Source organism: Pan troglodytes, chromosome 4 (assembly GCF_028858775.2).
Source record: "Pan troglodytes isolate AG18354 chromosome 4, NHGRI_mPanTro3-v2.0_pri, whole genome shotgun sequence".
Classification (NCBI taxonomy): Eukaryota; Metazoa; Chordata; class Mammalia; order Primates; family Hominidae; genus Pan; species Pan troglodytes.
In genome coordinates, this window is record NC_072402.2 from 97,964,585 (window position 1) to 97,986,557 (window position 21,973).

At 34.8% G+C, this 21,973-nt stretch overlaps 1 long non-coding RNA gene across 1 annotated transcript in view; it reads right to left on the reverse strand.

The window, feature by feature from the left end:
- LOC134806986 (uncharacterized) overlaps positions 1–21,973 on the reverse strand; it is a 128,068-nt gene that overhangs the window by 29,650 nt on the left and 76,445 nt on the right. The window contains exon 2 of the long non-coding RNA XR_010157283.1: positions 18,971–19,033. This is a non-coding gene — a long non-coding RNA (uncharacterized LOC134806986). The remainder of the gene's footprint in view (positions 1–18,970; positions 19,034–21,973) is intronic.

A 21,973-nucleotide genomic window follows, 5' to 3' on the forward strand; every position in this document is an offset into this window, starting at 1 on the left:
TCTGTCACTCAGGTTGAAGTGCAATAACACGATCTCAGCTCACTGCAACATCCGCCTCCCAGGTTCAAGCAATTCTCCTGCCTCAGGCTCCCAAGCAACTGGCATCACAGGTATGTGCCACCATGCCTGGCTAATTTTGTATTTTTAGTAGAGACGGGGTTTCACCATGTTGGTCAGACTGGTCTCGAACTCCTGACCTCAGGTGATCTGCCCATCTCAGCCTCCCAAAGAGCTGGGATTACAGGAGTGAACCACCACGCCCGACCATATTTTTAATGTTTTACATGAAAAATTTTTTCATGTATTACATGTGTAATTTTCCAAATGAAATATTGAGAGAGATGTGTACGTTCAGGTCTACAAATCTGGTAAGGAAATTTGAAAAATGTATAAATGGGACCTGAAAGTCCCCTGACGCTGCAATAGCTATTTATTTTTTTTTTGTCAGAACATGTGAGATTTATAGATTATGATTCTTGCTTTTAACCAAAGGAAGCCAAAGTCAATGCCACCATTTTCTTTTAAGGTTGGCCACATACTACAATTGGAAAAATATACATAAAAGGTAAGCAATGCTCATGATTAAAGTTACTTTTTTGGAAATTCTTCTGAAATTTTTTTCAATTGCTCGGCCTCCCTAATCTATTTAGAAGGATATTTATAGATTATTTCTTGTCTAATGGAACTCTGCCACAGAGAGGGTTTAATGGATTCAGATCACAGTGAGTGGAGACTATGGTCAGCCACCATCCTTGATCCAGGGAAAGTTTGTAACAGAGTGTTAGGAGACTTCCATCATTTGTTGAGTCATTAAATTGTTCTCACAGGTGTTATGATCCATGGGGAAAAATCCCTGTGCTTCTACTTCATTAACAAGCAAGTCAGAAAATGAAGCAAAGACTTTAGCCAGCAGTAGATGAGGATACTCAATTTAAGACTTCTTTTCAAAGCCAGGACTTATAAAGAGGCTAAAGAGCTACTAGTTTAGTAGCTGCATTTTCATGTAAGAAGAAGCAAATGCAAATTCTTTCCAAAGGGAAGCATTCTCAATTTGTATACCCAAAATTCCCACAAATTAAGGAGAAAATCAGACTAAAATCAAAAGCAAAATCATTGTTTTTATAGTATAGAAAAGATTAAAACTTTAAGTAAGCCAGAAGATAATATGAAATTCACTGTTAATCTCACTGTTCCAAGATTATTCACATCTTTATTTATGGCTTATCCCTTTACAATTTTTCTATGATTATGTACATGCATATCTTTTATTTACAAATATGGGGGGTATTAATAAATGTACTAATTTTCTTCATTGTTAAAAAATTTTAGCAGGAAGAATATGAAATGATTCTATTTTTTCCACACAAAGCCACATCTGCAGAGATAAGAGACATACTGACTGAAATAACAATCCTATTGGGATTTAAGTTGTATGTTTAGAGGGTCATTCATAAACTGTAATTGTTACTTAAATATATAGGAATTCTTTTTTAATTTTTTTACTATTTAAATTTTTATGGCTACACAATAAGTGTATGTATTTATGGAGTACATGAAATCTTTTGGTACAGGCATGCATTGTGAAATGAGTGCATCCTGGAGAATGGGGTATCCATCCCCTCAAGCATTTATCCTTTGAGTTACAAATAATCCAATTACAGTTTTTAAGTTATTTTAAAATGTGCAATTAAGTTACTGTTGACTATAGTCATGCTATTATACTGTTAAATAATAGGCCTGATTTATTTTTTATATATTTTTTATCCAATAACAAACCTGCATCCACCCCCTACAACCATTCCCAGCCTCTGGTAACCATCCCTCTACTCTCTATGTCCATGAGTTTAATTGTTTTCATTTTTAGGTCCCACAAATAACTCAGAACATGTAATTTTTTTTTTCTTTCTGTGCCTGGCTTATTCCACTTAACATAATGATCCCCAGTTCCATCCATGTTGTTGCAAATGACTGGATCTCATTCTTTTTTAATGGCTGAATAGTACTCCATTGTGTATATGTACCACATTTTCTTTATGCATGTATCTGTTGATAGACACAGATTGTTTCCAAATGTTAGCTATTGTAAATAGTGCTGCAGCAAACATAGGAATGCAGATAGTTCTTCGATATACCAATTTCCTTTTTTAGGGGTATTACCCGGTATTGGGATTACTGGATCATTTCATAGCTAAACTTTCACTTTTTTGAGAAAACATGAAACTGTTTTTCATAGTGGTTGCACTGATTTAGGTTCCTACCAACAGCGTACAAGGATTTCCTTTTCTCCACATCCTCACCAGCATTTGTTATTGCTTGCTCATTGGATATAAGACATTTTAACTGGGGTGAGATGATATCTCATTGTAGTTTGATTTGCATTTTTCTGATGATGAGTGATATTGAGCACCTTTTCATATGCCTGTTTGCCATTTCTATGTCTTCTTTTGAGAAATGCCTATTCAGATCTTTTGCCCATTTTTTGATTAGATTTTTAGATTTTTTTCCTGTAGAGGTGTTTGAGCTCCTCATATATTCTCATTAAACCCCTATCAGAGAAGTAGTTTGCAAATATTTTCACCCATACTGCAAACTGTCTCTTTATTTTGTTGATTGTATTTTTTTTATTTTATTATTATTATACTTTAAGTTTTAGGGTACATGTGCACAATGTGCAGGTTAGTTACATATGTATACATGTGCCATGCTGGTGTGCTGCAGCCATTAACTCATCATTTAGCATTAGGTATATCTCCTAATGCTATCCCTCCCCCCTACCCCCACCCCACAACAGTCCCCAGAGTGTGATGTTCCCCTTCCTGTGTCCATGTGTTCTCATTGTTCAATTCCCATCTATGAGTGAGAATACACAGTGTTTGGTTTTTTGTTCTTGTGATAGTTTACTGAGAATGATGATTTCCAATTTCATCCATGTCCCTACAAAGGACATGAACTCATCGTTTTTTATGGCTGCATAGTATTCCATGGTGTATATGTGCCACATTTTCTTAATCCAGTCTCTCGTTGTTGGACATTTGGGTTGGTTCCAAGTCTTTGCTATTGTGAATAGTGCTGCAATAAATATACGTGTGCATGTGTCTTTATAGCAGCATGATTTATAGTCCTTTGGGTATATACCCAGTAATGGGATGGCTAGGTCAAATGGTATTTCTAGTTCTTGATGTGATTCCATTTGTCTATGTTTGTTTTGGTTGTCTGTGCTTATAGGGTATTGCTCAAGAAATCTTTGCCCAGAATAATATCCTGGAAATATTCCTGGAGGTTTTCTTCTATTAGTTTCATGGTTTAAGGTCTTAGATTTAAGTATTTAATCCATTTTTATTTGATTTTTGTGTATGGTGAATGATAGCCATCTAGTTTCATTCTTCTGCATATGGACATCCAGTTTTCCCAGAAACATTTATTGAAGATACTGTCTTTTCCCCAGTGTAAGTTATTGATACCTTTGCCAAAAATGAGTTCACTATAGGTGTGTGAATTTGTTTCTGAGTTCTCCATTCTGTTCCATTAATCTACGTATCTGTATTTTGTTTGTTTGTTTTTGAGATGCAGTTTTGCTCTTGTCACCCAAGCTGGAGTGCAATGGCGTGATCTCGGCCCACTGCAAGTTTTACCTTCTGGGTTGAAGCAATTCTCCTGCCTCAACCTCCCGTGTACCTGGGATCACAAGTGTGCATCACCATGCCTGCCTAATTTTAGTATTTTTAGTAGAGATGAGGTTTCAACACGTCAGCCAGGATAGTCTCAAACTCCTGACCTCAGGTGATCTGCCCACTTTGCCCTCCCAAAGTGCTGGGATTACAGACATAAGCCACCGCACCCAGCCTATGTGTCTGTTTTAACTCCAGCACCATGCTGTTTTGGTTGCTATAGCTGTGTAGTATAATTTGAGTCAGGTAATATGATTCCTCCAGTATTATTCTTTTTACTTAGGATATCTTTTACTATTCTTGGTCTTTTGTGGTTCCATATAAATTTTAGGTTTTTTTTTTCTATTTCTGTGAAGAGTGTAATCAGTATTTTGATCAGAGTTGCACTGTATCTGTAGATTGTTTTGGGTATAGACAGTTTAACAATACTGATTCTTTCAAACCATGAACATGGAATATTGTGTGTGTGTGTGTGTGTGTTCTTTTCAATTTCTTTCATGAGTATTTCATAGTTTTCATTATATTTCACTTCTTTGGTTAAGCTTATTCCTAGATATTTTATATTATGTGTAGCTTTTGTAACTAAGATTACTTTTTAAATTTCTTTTTCACAGTGTTCACTGTTGTCATATAGAAATGCTACTGATTTTGGTATGTTGACTTTGTGTTCTGCAATTTTACTGAATATATTTATTGTTTAATAGTTTTTTGTGGAGTCTTTCGGTCTTTTCAAATATAAGATAATATCTTCTGCAAACAAGAATAATTTCACTTCTTTCTAATTTGGATGTCTTTAATATCTTTCCTTTGTCTGATTATTCTTGACAGAACTTCCAGTACTATGTTGAATAACAGTGGTGACAGTGGGCATTCTTGTTATGTTCCAGATCTTAGAGAAAGGGTTTTTAGTTTTTCATTATTCAGTATGATAGTAGCTGTGGGTCTGACATATATTCCTTTAATTATGTTGAGGTATGTTCCTTCTATCCTCAATTTTTTGAGGGTTTTTATCATGAAAGAATGTTGAATTTTATCAAAAGCTTTTTCATCATCAACCGAAATCATAGGGTTTTTATCCTTTAATCTGTTGAGGTCCTTGGGGCTTTTCATTAGTGGGAGAATTATTTTATTTTATTTTATTATTATTATACTTTAAGTTTTAGGGTACATGTGCACAATGTGCAGGTTAGTTACATATGTATACATGTGCCATGCTGGTGTGCTGCACCCATTACCTCGTCATTTAGCATTAGGTATATCTCCTAATGCTATCCCTCCCCCCTCCCCCCACCCCACAACAGTTCCCAGAGTGTGATGTTCCCCTTCCTCTGTCCATGTGTTCTCATTGTTCAATTACCACCTGTGAGTTAGGACATGCGGTGTTTGGTTTTTTGTCCTTGCGATAGTTTACCGAGAATGATGATTTCCAATTTCATCCATGTCCCTACAAAGGACATGAACTCATCATTTTTTATGGCTGCATAGTATTCCATGCTGTATATGTGCCACATTTTCTTAATCCAGTCTATCATTGTTGGACATTTGGGTTGGTTCCAAGTCTTTGCTATCGTGAATAGTGCTGCAATAAACATACGTGTGCATGTGTCTTTATAGCAGCATGATTTATAGTCCTTTGGGTATATACCCAGTAATGGGATGGCTGGGTCAAATGGTATTTCTAGTTCTACATCCCTGAGGAATCGCCACACTGACTTCCACAATGGTTGAACTAGTTTACAGTCCCACCAACCGTGTAAAAGTGTTCCTATTTCTCCACATCCTCTCTAGCACCTGTTGTTTCCTGACTTTTTAATGATTGCCATTCTAACTGGTGTGAGACGGTATCTCATTGTGGTTTTGATTTGCATTTCTCTGATGGCCAGTGATGATGAGCATTTTTTCATGTGTTTTTTGGCTGCATAAATGTCTTCTTTTGAGAAGTGTCTGTTCATGTCCTTTGCCCACTTTTTGATGGGGTTGTTTGTTTTTTTCCTTGTAAATTTGCTTGAGTTCATTGTAGATTCTGGATATTAGCCCTTTGTCAGATGAGTAGGTTGTGAAAATTTTCTCCCATTTTGTAGGTTGCCTGTTCACTCAGATGGTAGTTTCTTTTGCTGTGCAGAAGCTCTTATTATTATGGCTTTGATCTCATTATTTTTTACTGGACTGCTCAGATATTGGATTTCTTCCTGGTTCAATCTTGATAGGTTGTATGTCTCTAGAAATTTGTTCATTTCTTCCACAGATTCCAATTTAGTAGCATATGGTTGCTCATAGTAGCCATTAATGATCCTTCAAATTTCTGCAGTATCAGGTGTAATGTCTCCTTTTTCATTTCTGATTTTATTTATTTGGACCTTCTCTTTTTTTTCCTAGTCTGGTTAAAGTTTCGTTAACTTTAACTTTTCAAAAAAGAACTTTTTGTTTCACTGGTCATTTCTATTGTTTTCTTCATTTCAATTCCATTTATTTCTGCTCTAATCTTTATTTCTTTTCTTCTACTAATCTTGGATTAGGTTTCCTCTTGCTTTTCTAGTTCTTTAAGATGTATCATTAGATTGTTCCTTTGAAGTGTTTTCTCTTTCTTGATGTATGCACTTACTGCTATAAACTTGACTCTTACTACTGCTTTAGCTGTACCCCACAGTTTTGGTGTTATGTTTCCATTATGATTTGTTTCAAGATTTTTTTTTCAATTTATTTCTTAATTTCTTCACTACCCCACTGGTCATTCAGAAGCATAATGTTTAATTTCAATATATTTGCATAGTTTCCAAAATTCCTCTTGTTATTAATTTCTAGTTTTATTTCATTGTGGTCAGAGAAGATGTTTATTTTATTTTTTAAATGTTTTAAGACTTTTTTCGTGACCTAACGTATGGTCCATCCTTGAGAATAATTCATGTGCTGAGAAAAGAATGTGTATTCTGCAGCTCTTGGATGAAATGTTCTATACATATGTATTAGATTCATTTGGTCTATGATGCAGACTGTCTGATGTTTCTTTGTTGGTTTTCTGCCTGGAAGTTCTGTTCAATGCTGAAAGTGGGGTGTTAATATTGTACTGGGGCCTCTTGAGCTCTTATTATATTTCCTCTGTATATCTGAGTGCTCCAGTGTTGGGTGCATATATATTAAAATTATTACATCCTCTTCCTGAATTGACCCCTTTATCATTATATAGTGACTTTCTTTGCATCTTCTTATAGTTTTGGTCTTAAAACTGTTTTGTCTGATATAAGAATAGCAACTCCTGCTCTTTTTCTTTTCTCTATTGGTGGGAATATCTTTTTCCATCACTTTATTTTCAGTCTGTGAGTGTCTCTATAGGTGAAGTGTGTTTCTTGTAGGCAACAGATTATTGGGTCTTGGTTTTTCATCCATTTTACCAATCTATGTCTTTTGATTGGAGAGTTTAGTCCACTTACATACAATGTTATTACTGATAAGAAAGGACTTACTCCTTCCATGCTGTTATTTCTTTTCTGGTTGTTTTGAGGTCTTCTCTTCTTTCTTTCTTTTATTTCTGTTCCTCTAGTGAAGGTGACTTTCTCTGGTAATATGATTTAGTTGCTTGCTTTCTATTTTTTGTGTATTGATTTTATGTTGTTTAGTTTGAGATTACCATGAGGCTAGCAAATGTTATCTTATAATCCATTATTTTAGCAAGATAACAATTTAATAACCCATTGTTTTAACCTGAAAACAACTCAATGCTATTTCATAAACAAGCAAAAATAAAACTAATAAAAACTCTATACTTCATCACCCTGCTTTTTAACTTTTTGTTATTTTTCTATTTATATCTTACCGTATGAACTATGTCCTGGAAAGTCATTGTAACTAATATTTTTGATTAGTTCACTTTTCTTTTCTTTCTTTCTTTCTTTTTAATCTTATTTTTGTTTTATTTTCATTTTTTTGAGACATGGCCTCACTCTGTCACATAGGCTGAAGGGCAGTGGCACAATCACAACTCACTGGAGCCTCTACCTCCTAGGCTCAAACAATCCTCCCAACTCAGCCCCCCAAGTAGCTGGGACCCCAAACACACACCACCATGCCTGGATAATTTCTGTATTTTTTCTAGAGATGGGGTTTTGCCATGTTGCCCAGGCAGGTCTCAAACTCCTGGACTCAAGTGATCCAGACAACTTGGCCTCCCAGAGTGCTGGGATTACAGGCATCAGTCACTGAGCCTGGCCTAATATTCTATGTTTTACTGTGTACTTATAATTACCAGTGAGTTTTGTACCTTGAGGTGATTATTTGTTGCTCATTAATGTTGTTTTCTTTCTGATTGAAGTATTCCCTTTAGCAGTTCTTACAGGACAGGTCATGTTGATGAAATCTGGAAGTCTTCATTTCACTTTCATGTTTGAAGAATATTTTTGATGGATATACTATTCTAGGGTACAAGAGTTTTGTTTTGTTTTGTATTGTTTTGTTTTTTTCTTCAACACATTAAATATATAATGCAACACTCTCCTGGCCTGGCCTGTAAGGTGTTGACTGATAAATCTTCTGCCAGATGTTTTGGAGCTCCATTATATGTTATTGGTTTCTTTTCTCTTGCTGCTTTTAGGAACATTTATTTATCCTTGACCTTTGAAAGTTTGATTATTAAATGTCTTGAGGTTGTCTTCCTTTGGCTCATACTGCTTGGTGTTCTATAATCTTCTTGTACAGGATCAAATTCACACATAACAATATTAACTTTAAATGGAAATGGGCTAAATGCTCCAATTAAAACACACAAACTGGCAAATTGGATAAAGAGTCAACACCCATCAGTGTGCTGTATTCAGGAGACCCATCACACGTGCAGAGACACACTTAGGCTCAAAATACAGGGATGGAGGAAGATCTACCAAGCAAATGGAAAACAAAAAAAAAAGGCAGGGGTTGCAATCCTAGTCTCTGATAAAACAGACTTTAAACCAACAAAGATCAAAAGAGACAAATAAGGCCATTACATAATGGTAAAGAGATCAATTCAACAAGAAGAGCTAACTATCCTAAATATATATGCACCTAATACAGGAGCACCCAGATTCATAAAGCAATTCCTGAGTGACCTACAAAGAGACTTAGACTCCCACACAATAACAATAGGAGACTTTAACACCCCACTGGCAACATCAGACAGATCCACGAGACAGAAAGTTAACAAGGATATCCAGGAATTGAACTCAGCTCTGTACCAGGCGGACCTAATAGACATCTACAGAACTCTCCAGCCCAAATCAACAGAATATACATTCTTCTCAGCACCACATCACACTTATTCCAAAATTGACCACATAGTTCAAAGTAAAACACTCCTCAGTAAATGTAAAAGAACAGAAATTATAACAAACTGTCTCTCAGACCACAGTGCAATCAAACTAGAACTCAGGATTAAGAAACTCACTCAAAACCGCTCAACTATGTGGAAACTGAACAACCTGCTCCTGAATGACTACTGGCTACATAACAAAATGAAGGCAGAAATAAAGATGTTCTTTGAAACCAATGAGAACAAAGACACAACATACCAGAATCTCTGGGACACTTTTAAAGCATGTGCAGAGGGAAATTTATAGCACTAAATGCCCACAAGAGAAAGTAGGAAAGATCTAAAATTGACACCCTAACATCACAATTAAAAGAACTAGAGAAGCAAGAGCAAACACATTCACAAGCTAGCAGAAGGCAAGAAATAACTAAGATCAGAGCAGAACTGAAGGAAATAGAGACACAAAAAACCCTTTAACAAATCAATGAATCCAGAAGCTGGTTTTTTGAAAAGATCAACAAAATTGATAGATCGCTAGCAAGACTAATAAATAAGAAAAGAGAGAAGAATCAAACAGACACAATAAAAAATTATAAAGGGGATATCATCACCAATCCCACAGAAATACAAACTACCATCAGAGAATACTATAAACACCTCTACGCAAATGAACTAGAAAATCTAGAAGAAATGGATAAATTCCTGGACACATATACCCTCCCAAGACTAATCCAGGAAGACTTTGAATCCCTGAATAGACCAATAACAGCCTCTGAAATTGAGACAGTAATTAATAGCCTACCAACCAAAAAAAGTCCAGGACCAGACGGATTCACAGTCAAATTCTACCAGAGGTATAATAAAGACGAGCTGGTACCATTCCTTCTGAAACTGTTCCATTCAACAGAAAAAGAGGGAATCCTCCCTAACTCATTCTATGAGGCCAGCATCATCCTGATACCAAAGCCTGGCAGAGACACAACAAAAAAAAGAGAATTTTAGACCAATATCCCTGATGAACATAGATGCAAAAATACTCAATAAAATACTGGCAAACAAAATCCAGCAGCACATCAAAAAGCTCATCCACCATGATCAAGTTGGCTTCATCCCTGGGATGCAAGGCTGGTACAACATACACAAATCAATAAATGTAATCCATCATATAAACAGAACCAAAGACAAAAACCACATGATTATCTCAATAGATGCAGAAAAGGCCTTCAACAAAATTCAACAACGCTTCATGCTAAAAACTGTCAAAAAACTAGGTATTGATGGGACGTATCTCAAAATACTAAGAGCTATTTATGACAAACCCACAGCCAATATCATACTGAATGGGCAAAAACTGGGAGCATTCCCTTTGAAAACTGGCACAAGACAGGGATACCTTCTCTCACCACTCCTATTCAACATAGTCTTGGAAGTTCTGGCCAGGGCAATCAGGCAGGAGAAATAAATAAAGGGTATTCAATTAGGAAAAGAGGAAGTCAAATTGTCCCTGTTTGCAAATGACATGATTGTATATTTAGAAAACCCCATCATCTCAGCCCAAAATCTCCTTAAGCTGATAAGCAGCTTCAGCAAAGTCTCAGGATACAAAATCAATGTGCAAAAATCACAAGCATTCCTATACACCAATAACAGACAAACAGAGAGCCAAATCATGAGTGAACTCCCATTCACAATTGCTTCAAAGAGAATAAAATACCTAGGAATCCAACTTACACTAGGTAACACGAACCTCTATTCTACAACAACAAAAGATGGACTCTGCCAACACTCTGCCCCAACAATCTGAGGACACTTGGAAGCAGATCTTTTCCCAATCAAAACCCTGATGTGACTGAAGCACAAGCCAATATCTGAATTGGGGCTTGCACCCTAAAGCAGAGAACCTAGCTAAACTGTGCCCAGACTTCTATCCTATAGTAACTGTGAGATAATAAATCTGTCAGTATTTTAAGTCAGTAAATTTTTTTGAAAATTTTGATGTAGCATAGATAGCAAGTATAGTCATGTAATAAAATTCAGCCACATATAGAGAATGCAGATACTAAATGCCCTGTGATATCTTTGTATTAAGATACCAACAGTTATTGATGAGAACTATCTACAACATCAAGACTTGATTAATTAGGTAGAAATAGATCCTAAGACACAGAAAAATACTGTTCGAAGCTATAAGATAATTTAGTCAAAAAATAGCTAATTATTTTTTTTCAAACTTTATCTGTATAGAAAAAGTCTTAAAATATCTCACCCAATAATCATACCAAAATAGTTGGTATAAAGGAGAAATTAATTCGAGGTCATACTTGACTTAACAGCAGAAAAGAGGCTTGAGCTAAATATCTTAACTCCTGGTTCAGTTAGTATTCTAATACATTACACTGGTTTTACATCATTATTATCCTTTGCGTGATCATCCATTTATTCATTCATTTGTTTTTTCAACAAAATGAATGCCAACAGTGTGATATTCGAAGTAACTTTTTAGGTAATGTGGGAAATATAATGATAATAAAAATGTATACTATTAGCAACACTGCACACAAGTAAATAGTACAAAATAGATCTGAGGTTATTCTTTTGAGAGATACAGATAAAGAGGAATTGGGATTTACAAAAGAAAAACTCCTTTGGATGAAATGGGCATTGAAAATATACTTTAAGGATAATGTAGCATTTTACCAAATTTTAAAGATCCAATACATTTAGAATCAACGGGAATAGGGTAAATGTTAGGACAAAATGCTGCTTTTTCCAGAAAGATGATTTGAAGATGGCTTGTTCTGCATCAAAGAGACTTCACTCAGTTTTCTCAAACTGTGGTCATGTTAGAATCACCCACATACATTTTAATGTAGTTATGTTGGGGGGGGGGAGAGAGCATATTAAGTGTATATGTGTTTATGTATATGTCTTGGGGGTGGTGTATTAATTTTTCTCAAATTATCTATGCCATGTGCCAATGTCCCACACCATGTATTTTATGATTCAACAGGTCTGCAATAAACCCAACAGCTACTTCATTCTTTTTAAGTCCCATAGTTGATTTTAATAAACAACATATATTGAGGACCAAAACGTTATTTTATAAGAATAAATTAAAAGTTCCCCTGCATCTCTTGTTTTACGACAGTGGTTCTCAACTTTTAATATGAATAAGAATGGCTGAGATCTTCCTAAAATGTGGATTATATTTCAGCAGGTTTGAAATGGGACCGGAGAAGCTGTATTTCTGGAGCTGGACTCAACCCTTCTGAGCTCCCTTGATTTTAATGTTTTCCTTTGCATCACAAATGGCAAGATTCCACCGATGAGATTCACCTCCTCAAGATAATTCTCACTAGAAGTTAAATTTGCCACCTCTAAACAAACCCTACTGCAGGTAAGGTTTCATTTGAACAAAACTGTCTTTGAGTAAAGTATGGCACTAGAAGAGTTTTCTGGGTTTTCACTGTGAAAACCCAGAAAACCCAAAAAAATCTATTAGTAGTTAGTTTTCTTATTGTTTTTCTTTTTAAACTTATAAAATCAATCCAGGAACTTCAAAGCCATAGGATTTTTTCATATACGTTTTTCAAAATATGTACTATTGAGGGGTACCCCATATTAATTTTGTTACTATTACAATTACATTCATATACTATTACAATTACATTCATATGTAATTTTTAAATTTTATATTAACTGAATTTTTAAACAAACAAAAACTTGCTGACCTATGATACCAATAGCAACAAAAACAGGCACACACAAAAATCTTACAGAATGCATCTACATGAAACAGTACTCTGGATTTTAAACAAACAGAGTAGAGGCCAACAAATTTGAACATAGGTTTTGGAAACATAAAGGTCTGCATTTGACTTCCAGCTATAAATTATCAACTACATGATCTTGGGCTGAATGCTCACCTCTTAGAGCCTAGATTTCCACAACTGTAAATAGGATATGGATATTCCTAAATAACAAGGTTGTGCTGAGAATCAAATGTTTGTAAAACCAAGTACATGGCAAGACCTACGTGTTAGGTATTATTGTTCTTAAAGTAGAAGAATTCTAAGAGTAATTTTTGTTCTAACTTCCTTCCCCTGGCCCTTCACTCATTTATCAACAAGGAAAAATGTCTCCAGTTACTTGCTATAGAGCTGTAAAGATAAAAGCTCCAGAACATTCTCCATCACACACAACACAGAGCTGTCCATAACCTGTCCTAGTAGCAGAATGCTTTCCTGTATTTTCTGTTTCACTTAATACGATGTCCTTGGAAAGAATTGGCACATTTTTCCCAGTCTAAAAACTGAAAGTTAAGTTTACCTTCTAAAATTGTAGCTAAAGCAAAGCCAAACTTAAATTTATTTTTTTCTAAACTTTTCAACTGAACACTCATATCTTATAGTTTATATATAAATAGTATTCTTGCCATCGTAAAATTTTGTGTAAAACAATCCAAATCACAGGATAATTGTTACTTTAAGTAATATATTACTGTGGAAATGTAATAGTTGTAAAGAGTGAATACATTAGAAAGCAATTGAGTGTAATTGCATCCTTGGGATTGCTTTTTGTGCCTGCAGCTGTTTTTTTGCATGAAAAAAAAGCAAAGGTCTGAGATGAATTTTTCAGTTGCTACTGAAATTGTAGAGTTTCATGGCTAGCCTTCAACTACTGAATAACATTTAAAGATGAAAAGGCTTTGAAATATATTTTTCTCAAATACATAGATTTTATCCAGCAACAATAACACAAAGTTTAATTGTTTTCTGTTGGTTTTTCTCTCATCCCTCCATTCCCACACTCCATATAATTCAGGGGGGATATCAAATAGTATTCCTGGGCAGGAGTCATGGGAATGTCAACCTTTACAAATAATATTAAAAGCAGAAATATAAAAGTAGTAGTAACAAATTATATTAAATTTCAGAAGTGTGTAAAAATGATTTATATACAGATGGGTCAATATAGCCTAAAAACAAAGATTTCTATAGATTTCCTTTGGTAATGTAGCATTAATGTGGCATCTTTCTCCTAAAAGCCTGAGGCTTTCTATAACCATGACTAATTCCCAACATGCCACTTTCAGGAAAACAGAAGAAGCTGTTAATCTGCCGAGAGCTATGAAAAGTGAGATTCTAAGCAGTTGAGCAGATTGTACCAGGTGAGAGTAAACCAAAGCAAAAAAAACCCGAGGTAAGAGCAGAGCATAATTAAACACTGGGTCCTGTATAGTCTAAACCTTTGACCTGTAGACACTGTGCTTCAGCCTGGTCATAAGGGAAAATAAGCCTAATGCCTATCAGCTTTAAATCTTTCAGAAAAATAATAATATCCCAAATCATATTACATAATGCATAATAACAACTTTCAAAAACCTGTCCCAGAATTTATGATTCTTTGGGGAGGTGGGGAAGAGCTACTTATAATCAATCTGTGCATACAACAGAAAAAGAAATAATGAACAATTGTACTTGATGAATATTTACTCCTCCTCTCCTTTTGTGAGATATAGTGCAACATACTATCAGAAGTATGTTATTGTCACTATACTAAAGGAGTTTTACAATGGAGGACTGTCATGGCCTTAACAAAGATGGCCTAATGACTTTAATATTTCCTTCTGTTTGACTAAATTTTAGACTGGCTTATTCCCAACTATAAGCTCTTGACTTCCATTTTATTTACTTTAGAGAATCTGTAACTGCAAATTATTTCTCTGCCCCTCTGAAATGTACAGAAATCTTCTCCAAGCCTCTAATTAGTTTTACAACCCTTCCTCAAGGACTTGGGTGCCATCTCTTCGAAATGTGATCATTTAAGGAGATAGCGTCCTATCTTTCAGGCTGCGTGAGAGGGTAGGAGCCTAACTTCTAACTTCTAAAAGCACCAATTAGTAAATATAGATGGCCTAATTACATTGCCTAACTTCCTCCAGCACTTTTTCACTAGCTACCCCATCAAGTGGAAACTCTTCCATTTTTGTTTCACTGGAGTTGAGTTGAATCTCTCCTATCAAAATAGTCTTGAATGAATTCTTTCCTGCCTGTTTAATTCTGTCTAGTGCATTTTTTCTTTGACAACATATGGGTTCAACAGAAACTGGATGACAGAAGAGTTCCATATTTTTGAAAGACTGAAAAGTTATCAACTGCAATAATGTGAATGAAGATGAGCAGTTACAGATTTGAGTCACAAATTGCAAATTCTATCTGTCTCTACTTAAATGTAAAGTATAATTGACAACCATGGGTTTCTATCCCATGCATCTCTATGTCTGCATAGTTTGTAGACAGAGTTAGATATAACCTAATTATCCTGGATTACTGTAGAATGAATCTTGAAGATGAGTCTAGAAGAAAACTAATGTTCAGAGAATGAAAAGAATATACAGCAAGGCAGTGGGGGCAGAAAAAAATGATGTGTCAAGAAACCTCAAACAAATTTGCTTTAAATAGAGTGTAAAGTTCAATTGGGAAAAACAAAGAAATGAGTTAATTAAGAAATAAATCATGTAACTATAATGCTTAGTTACAGAGAAATCTGTTAGTGGGAAAGTTTAAACACATAGTCTCTGACTCTTAAATAATCCTTTAAAATAAAGTAATTTTAATAAAAAATTTGAAGATTTTAATAATAAATTGTAAGATTAATTTTCAAAAAAGGATTAAAAATTTGAAGATTAAAAAAAGTTTGAAGATTCAAACAGCCCAAATAATTTGTGTTTTAAATTTGAATTTTCTAAAGAGGATTTTCCTTTTCTTTTCCTTTTGGGCATTAAGGAAGGCTGAGAGGGTTTTTCTTTTCTCAATATTAAAAAATAATTTATTTATAAAAATTGAATTATTTAAAAAATGTTTTCACAGTAGGGTCACATATTAAAATATTCCATATGAATATATCATGCAATACTTTAAATACTTAGATCCATACTGATATTCTGTATCACTTCCTAAAAAGTTCTATACATTTCTTACTATCTACACAAAGCAGTATGTTTTTATTTATACCATAATTATTTTTATGGGTATGATAATTAGTATTCCCTTATTATAATTAATCAACTCCAAATTAATAAATTTAATGGCATTATTTTAGTTCACATGTCATCCTTCCAATATAGGATATTATTGACCACTCTTTTTTCTTCATGATATTTTCTCAGTCCTTTGCATTTAGACACTATAATAATTGTTATTTTCATTGTAAAATGTTCTCTTTTTGCCTATAAAACTACATATATAATTTGCCATAATTTCATTCTAGATTTTTTTATCTTAGAAACTTCATCACTTTAATATTTGTCTCTGCAAGCCTAATGAAGTAAGTGTGAGTCACATCTAACATTCCCAGGAAAGATGCCTGCATAGGCCTGTGATTGTTTAACAGTGACCCAACAGCAGTTAATAGGAACTTGCCTGAGGAAACTCTTGGAATTTGGGGTATAAAAATGACTCAAAGTGGAGTAGGGTACCATTTATATTTAACAGACATTTAGTAGGCAGCAATAATGTCTCAGATACTGGACTAGGCCATAAATATACACAAATAAATAAGACAAATGACTCACATTCCAGCAAAAAGAAAATATGAAAGTAAGGTGATGAACTAATATTGTAGCAAACCTATTATTTGCCAAAAATTCTCCACAGTACAATAATTATTATCTCTTTCTATTGTATAAAATGAATAAAATCCAAAGAAAGCAAATAATCTTCAAATTGTTCAAACTCTCTTACCTAGCATGTCACAGAACTAGAATGAGAATGTAAGTATAACAGTCACAAAGTCCAAATTCCTTCTAAATTACCTTGCTCAAAAGAAATTAATAAGAATGTTAAAACAAGAAGTCAATCAGTAAAGATTCTGAGGGCCAAGAAGCAAAGAAGAAACATATGTACATCATAAAAAACCAAGAAGCAGTATATGTACATATATAGAGAGACAGAGAGACACACACAGAGAGAGAGAATCGTAACATTACTCTTCATGGTAAGTCATTCTCCTACCAAACTGAATCTTTTCATTTATTTTCCCTGTGGGTCAAAGTAAACACATCTAAGAAAATGTTTAGAACATAGATAAAAATTATGTATGATGTAGGGTAAATGGTGTCAGGGAAAGATGCAGGTAAGATGTTTTAATTCGAGTCTTTGGTTTGATAATGGATACATTTTTAAAAATCAAATGTATATACTACGTTGTCTAATAGCATCATCAGATCAAATTTCTCCCAATATATAAAATTTACTTTAAGTGGCCAGAAAAGCATAAAGATCAATGCTATTCTGGCTTAACTATTTTTGAATAAAATGAGCCTTTAGTGATAAGACAATAGTTTTCTAGTTTTTATAAATGTGACATGTATTAGGGATGTGGGGAACCAGAATGGCAACATGACAACCTCTGGGTAAAGCTCTGCTGTCATATTTAAGTTCATCCTCAATTTGCAAAGGCAATGAGAAAAATTCTGAGAGTGTACTTCCTTTTCTAAGCAGTTTAAAGTAATATTATTGAGTTTGGCTAACACTATCACTTATTTAGCATCAATATTAATGATTTGGAATGGGAGTAAAATTACAGTAATGAAATTCATAGCTAATGCTAAGTCTTCAGCTGTTAGAACTGCCAAAGAGAGATAAATATATAAAATGACTTGCATTGCTTAGAAACTTGGTTTATAAATTGCAATGGAAGTTTTAACAGGCACTTAGACTTTTGGTAACAAGTAGTAGATATTTCTAAAGAGGAATGAAATTTTGAATAACAGAATATTATTTTAAAACCAATATCCTAACTAAAGGAAGGTTAGCTCATTTCATCTGAATAATATTTTGTGGTTTTTCCATTCTTTGTAAAGAAGGAATATATATGACCCATTTTAATGTAAGTTATTCACAGGCCAGAGTTCTGTCTCTGAAATTGCCCCACCAAAATCAGCTCAGACCCTCTGAATGCCTGATTAAAAGACGACAACAACAACAACAACAAACATTACTAAAGAGTTGAAATTTAATGATATCCCTCCAGAGCAAGTCGATCTTTCCTTTGTTGCCTCTTCTACAGTCTGCCATCAATAGTGGTGGCTGTACCCACAGTATATTAAATCAAGAAACTTAGGAAATGTCATGGGAGGCATGTGTGTATATATACAGCATATTTTTCATTTCAACCCCAACCAGAGGAAGACGTTTTTCATAAAAATCAGAGCAGGGTAATCCACCTTCCCCAATTATTAAGCCAAAAGTTGGGTCGCAAAGGTATCAGGAGCAAAGAAATGATACCTTTAGTAACAAGACTGTGTAATAGTTATTTAGCAGAGAACATTAGAGGGTAAAAATCTCTTAAAACAGTTGATAAAGATTAAAAATAAGCCCTCCAATTTGAGATAAAATAATTTTTATGAGGTTAAGACTTGATTTAAAGAAACAAACATTTTTGTAATTATAGGTGATCATCACTAATTTCATTATAGTACCAGCTATCATTTGCTAAGAACCAGCTATGCATCAGGCATTTCAATAATTACTTTACATGACATACCATTTTATGTAAACCTCATCTAGCTATAAATTAGCTTTAGTAGCATTAAACATACAAAGAAATGATGGGTCAGAAGGGGACGAATACTGTAAAGGAGAATACAGAGAAGACCAGGTTTCCCTGCTGCCAAACTTGCTAGTCTTTTCATTTAGTGTAGTACTTACCTATAAAAGTTCTGCAGAATCTTTCTATACAAATGCAGATAAAGTTATTCTGGAACCAAATCACACTAATGTACTTTCCAAGAACTAGCTGGCTATGAGTTTTCACCAGTGTACAAGAAGGTGGAATTGACAACATCTATCAGAATTCCACTGAAATGTTCAGTTTGTTTCATATAATTAAGTATAGTTTAACTTTATGAAAACTACATGTAATTTTTATGTCTGTATTCATGCTGTATTATGTCTGTTTTCATGCTGCTGATAAAGACATACCCAAGACCGGGAAGAAAAAGAGGTTCAATTGGACTTACATTTCCACATGGCTGGGGAGGCCTCAGAATTATGGCAGGAGGCAAAAGGCACTTCTCACATATCTACAGCAAGAGAAAATGGGGAAGATACAGAAGGGGAAACTCGTGATAAAACCATCAGATATCATGAGACTTATTCAATACCATGAGAACAGTATGGGGGAACCCCCCTACCCCACGGTGATTCAAATTATCTCCCACCAGGACTTTCCCATAACACGTGGGAATTACAGGAGTAAAATTCAAGATGAGATTTGGGTGGGGACACACAGCAAAACCACAGCAATGTCCATTCATTTGTTTTCTATATTTATGTTTTCTTTCTCAAGTCATGTATAAAACCCCTTCAATACTTTCAAGTTATAATAGACATATGGCTAGTGTCTCCAGATGACTACTGGTGACAAAATTTCTGAAACCTCAGTTCTACCTACACAAACTAGCTCTCTCTTAGTTCCTTATTAAGCAAGATGTGTGACTTAATAAGGCTTCTGCCTTCTTAAGTGCGCTACAAAAAACCAAAGCAGGTAAGGTGGTATTTAAGCAAAGATAACATTATAAACAAAATAAAATAGTCATTTTTTGTTCTCACTAAATATTTTTATAAAGAAATACTGTTTAGAGCCAAATACAAATTTATTACATTTTCCTTCTAAAAATATACCCATATAAATATAAGTTTATATGAACACATGTATAAATCCAGTATAAAGAAAAAAGTTCTGTCTTCAAGGAGAACTACAAACCGCTGCTCAAGGAAATAAAAGAGGACACAAACAAATGGAAAAATATTCCATGCTCATGGATAGGAAGAAACAATAACATGAAAATGACCATACTGCCCAAAGTAATTTACAGAGTCAATGCTATCCTCAGAAAGCTACCATTGACTTTCTTCACAGAGTTAGAAAAAAACTACTTTAAATTTCATATGGAAACAAAAAAGAGCCCTTATAGCCAAGACAATCTTAAGCAAAAAGAACAAAGCTGGAGGCATCAAGCTACCTGACTTCAAAATATACTACAAGGCTAGAGTAACCAAACAGCATGGTACTGGTACCAAAACAGAGATACAGACCAATGCAACAGAAGAAAAGCCTCAGAAATAATGCCACACACATCTACAACCACCTGATCTTTGACAAACCTAACAAAACAATCAATGGGGAAAGGATTTCCTATTTAATAAATGGTGTTGGGAAAACTGGCTAGCCATATGTAGAAAGCTGAAACTGGACCCCTTCCTTACATTTTATATAAAAATTAACTCAAGATGGATTAAAGACTTAAATGTAAGACCCAAAACCATAAAAACCCTAGAAGAAAACATAGGTAATACCATTCAAGACACAGACATGGGCAAAGACTTCATCACTAAAACACCAAAAGTAATGGCAACAAAAGCCAAAATTGACAAATGGGATCCAATTAAATTAAAGAGCTTCTGTACAGAAAAAGAAACTATCATCAAAGTGAACAGGCAACCTACAGAATGGGAGAAAGTTTTTGCAATCTATCCATCTGACAAAGGACTAATATCCAGAACCTACAAAAAACTTAAACAAATTTACAAGAAAAAAAACAAACAACCCAAGCAAAAAGTGGGCAAAGGATGTGAACAGACACTTCTCAAAAGAAGATATTTATGCGGCCAACAAACATATGAAAAAAAGCTCATCATCACTGGTCATTAGAGAAATCCAAATCAAAAAACCATGATGAGATACCATCTCATGCCAATTAGAATGATGATCATTAAAAAGTGAGAAATGGCTGGGCACGGTGGCTCACGCCTATAATCCTAGTACTTTGGGAGGCCAAGGCAGGCAGATTGCCTGAGTTCAGGAGTTGGAGACCAGTATGGGCAACATGGTGAAACCCTGTCTCTATGAAAATACAAAAATAAATAAATTTTAAAAATAGCTGGGCATGGCAGTGCGTGCCTGTAGTTCCAGCTACTCTGGAAACTGAGGCAGTAGAATTGCTTGAACCCTGTAGACAGAGGTGGCAGTGAGCCAAGATGGTGCCACTGCACTCCAGCCTGGTGACAGAGCAAGGCTCCATCTCAAAAAAAAAAAAAAAGTCAGGTTTTAACAGATGTGGAGAGGATGTGGAGAAATAGGAACGCTTTTACACTGTTGGTGGCAGTGTAAATTGGTTCAACCATTGTGGAAGACAATGTGGTGATGACAATGTGGTGATTGATCAAGGATCTAGACTCAGAAACACCATTTGACCCAGCAATCCCATTACTGGGTATATACCCAAAGGATTATAAATCATTCTACTATAAAGATACGTGAACATGTATGTTTATTGCAGCAGCACTGTTCACAATAGCAAAGACTTAGAACCAACCCAAATGCCCATCAATGATATTCTGGATAAAGAAAATGTGGCACATATATACACCATGGAATACTATGCAGCCATAAAAAGCGTAAGTTCATGTCCTTTCCAGGGACACGGATGAAGCTGGAAACCATCACTGCCAGCAAACTAACACAGGAATGGAAAAGCAAATACCACATTTTCTCACTCATAAGTGAGAGTTGAACAATGAGAACACATGGACACAGGGAGGGGAACATCACACACCGGTGTCTGTCAGGGGGCGGGGGGAATAGGGGAGGGATAGCATTAGGAGAAATACCTAATGTAGATGATGGGTTGATGGGTGCAGCAAACCACTATGGCATGTGTATATCTATGTAACAAACCTGCACGTTCTGCACATGTATCCCAGAACTTAAAGTGTAATAAAAAAGTATTGAATATATAAAAGTATTAGACATTTATAAAAAAGAAAAAAGTTCTAAGTAGAAAGCAAGACTTAATTCTGATAACTACGTGTTTATACTACAATCTTCTAGTCCTAGGAAATGTATAAAATTATGGGAATTGAAAGAGAAAGGGGTAGTGTACAAGTTATTGAAAATGGTACAGTGTTATTGTTAAGAAAGGGATATTACCTTATAGGAAACTGAACAAGACAACTGGCTC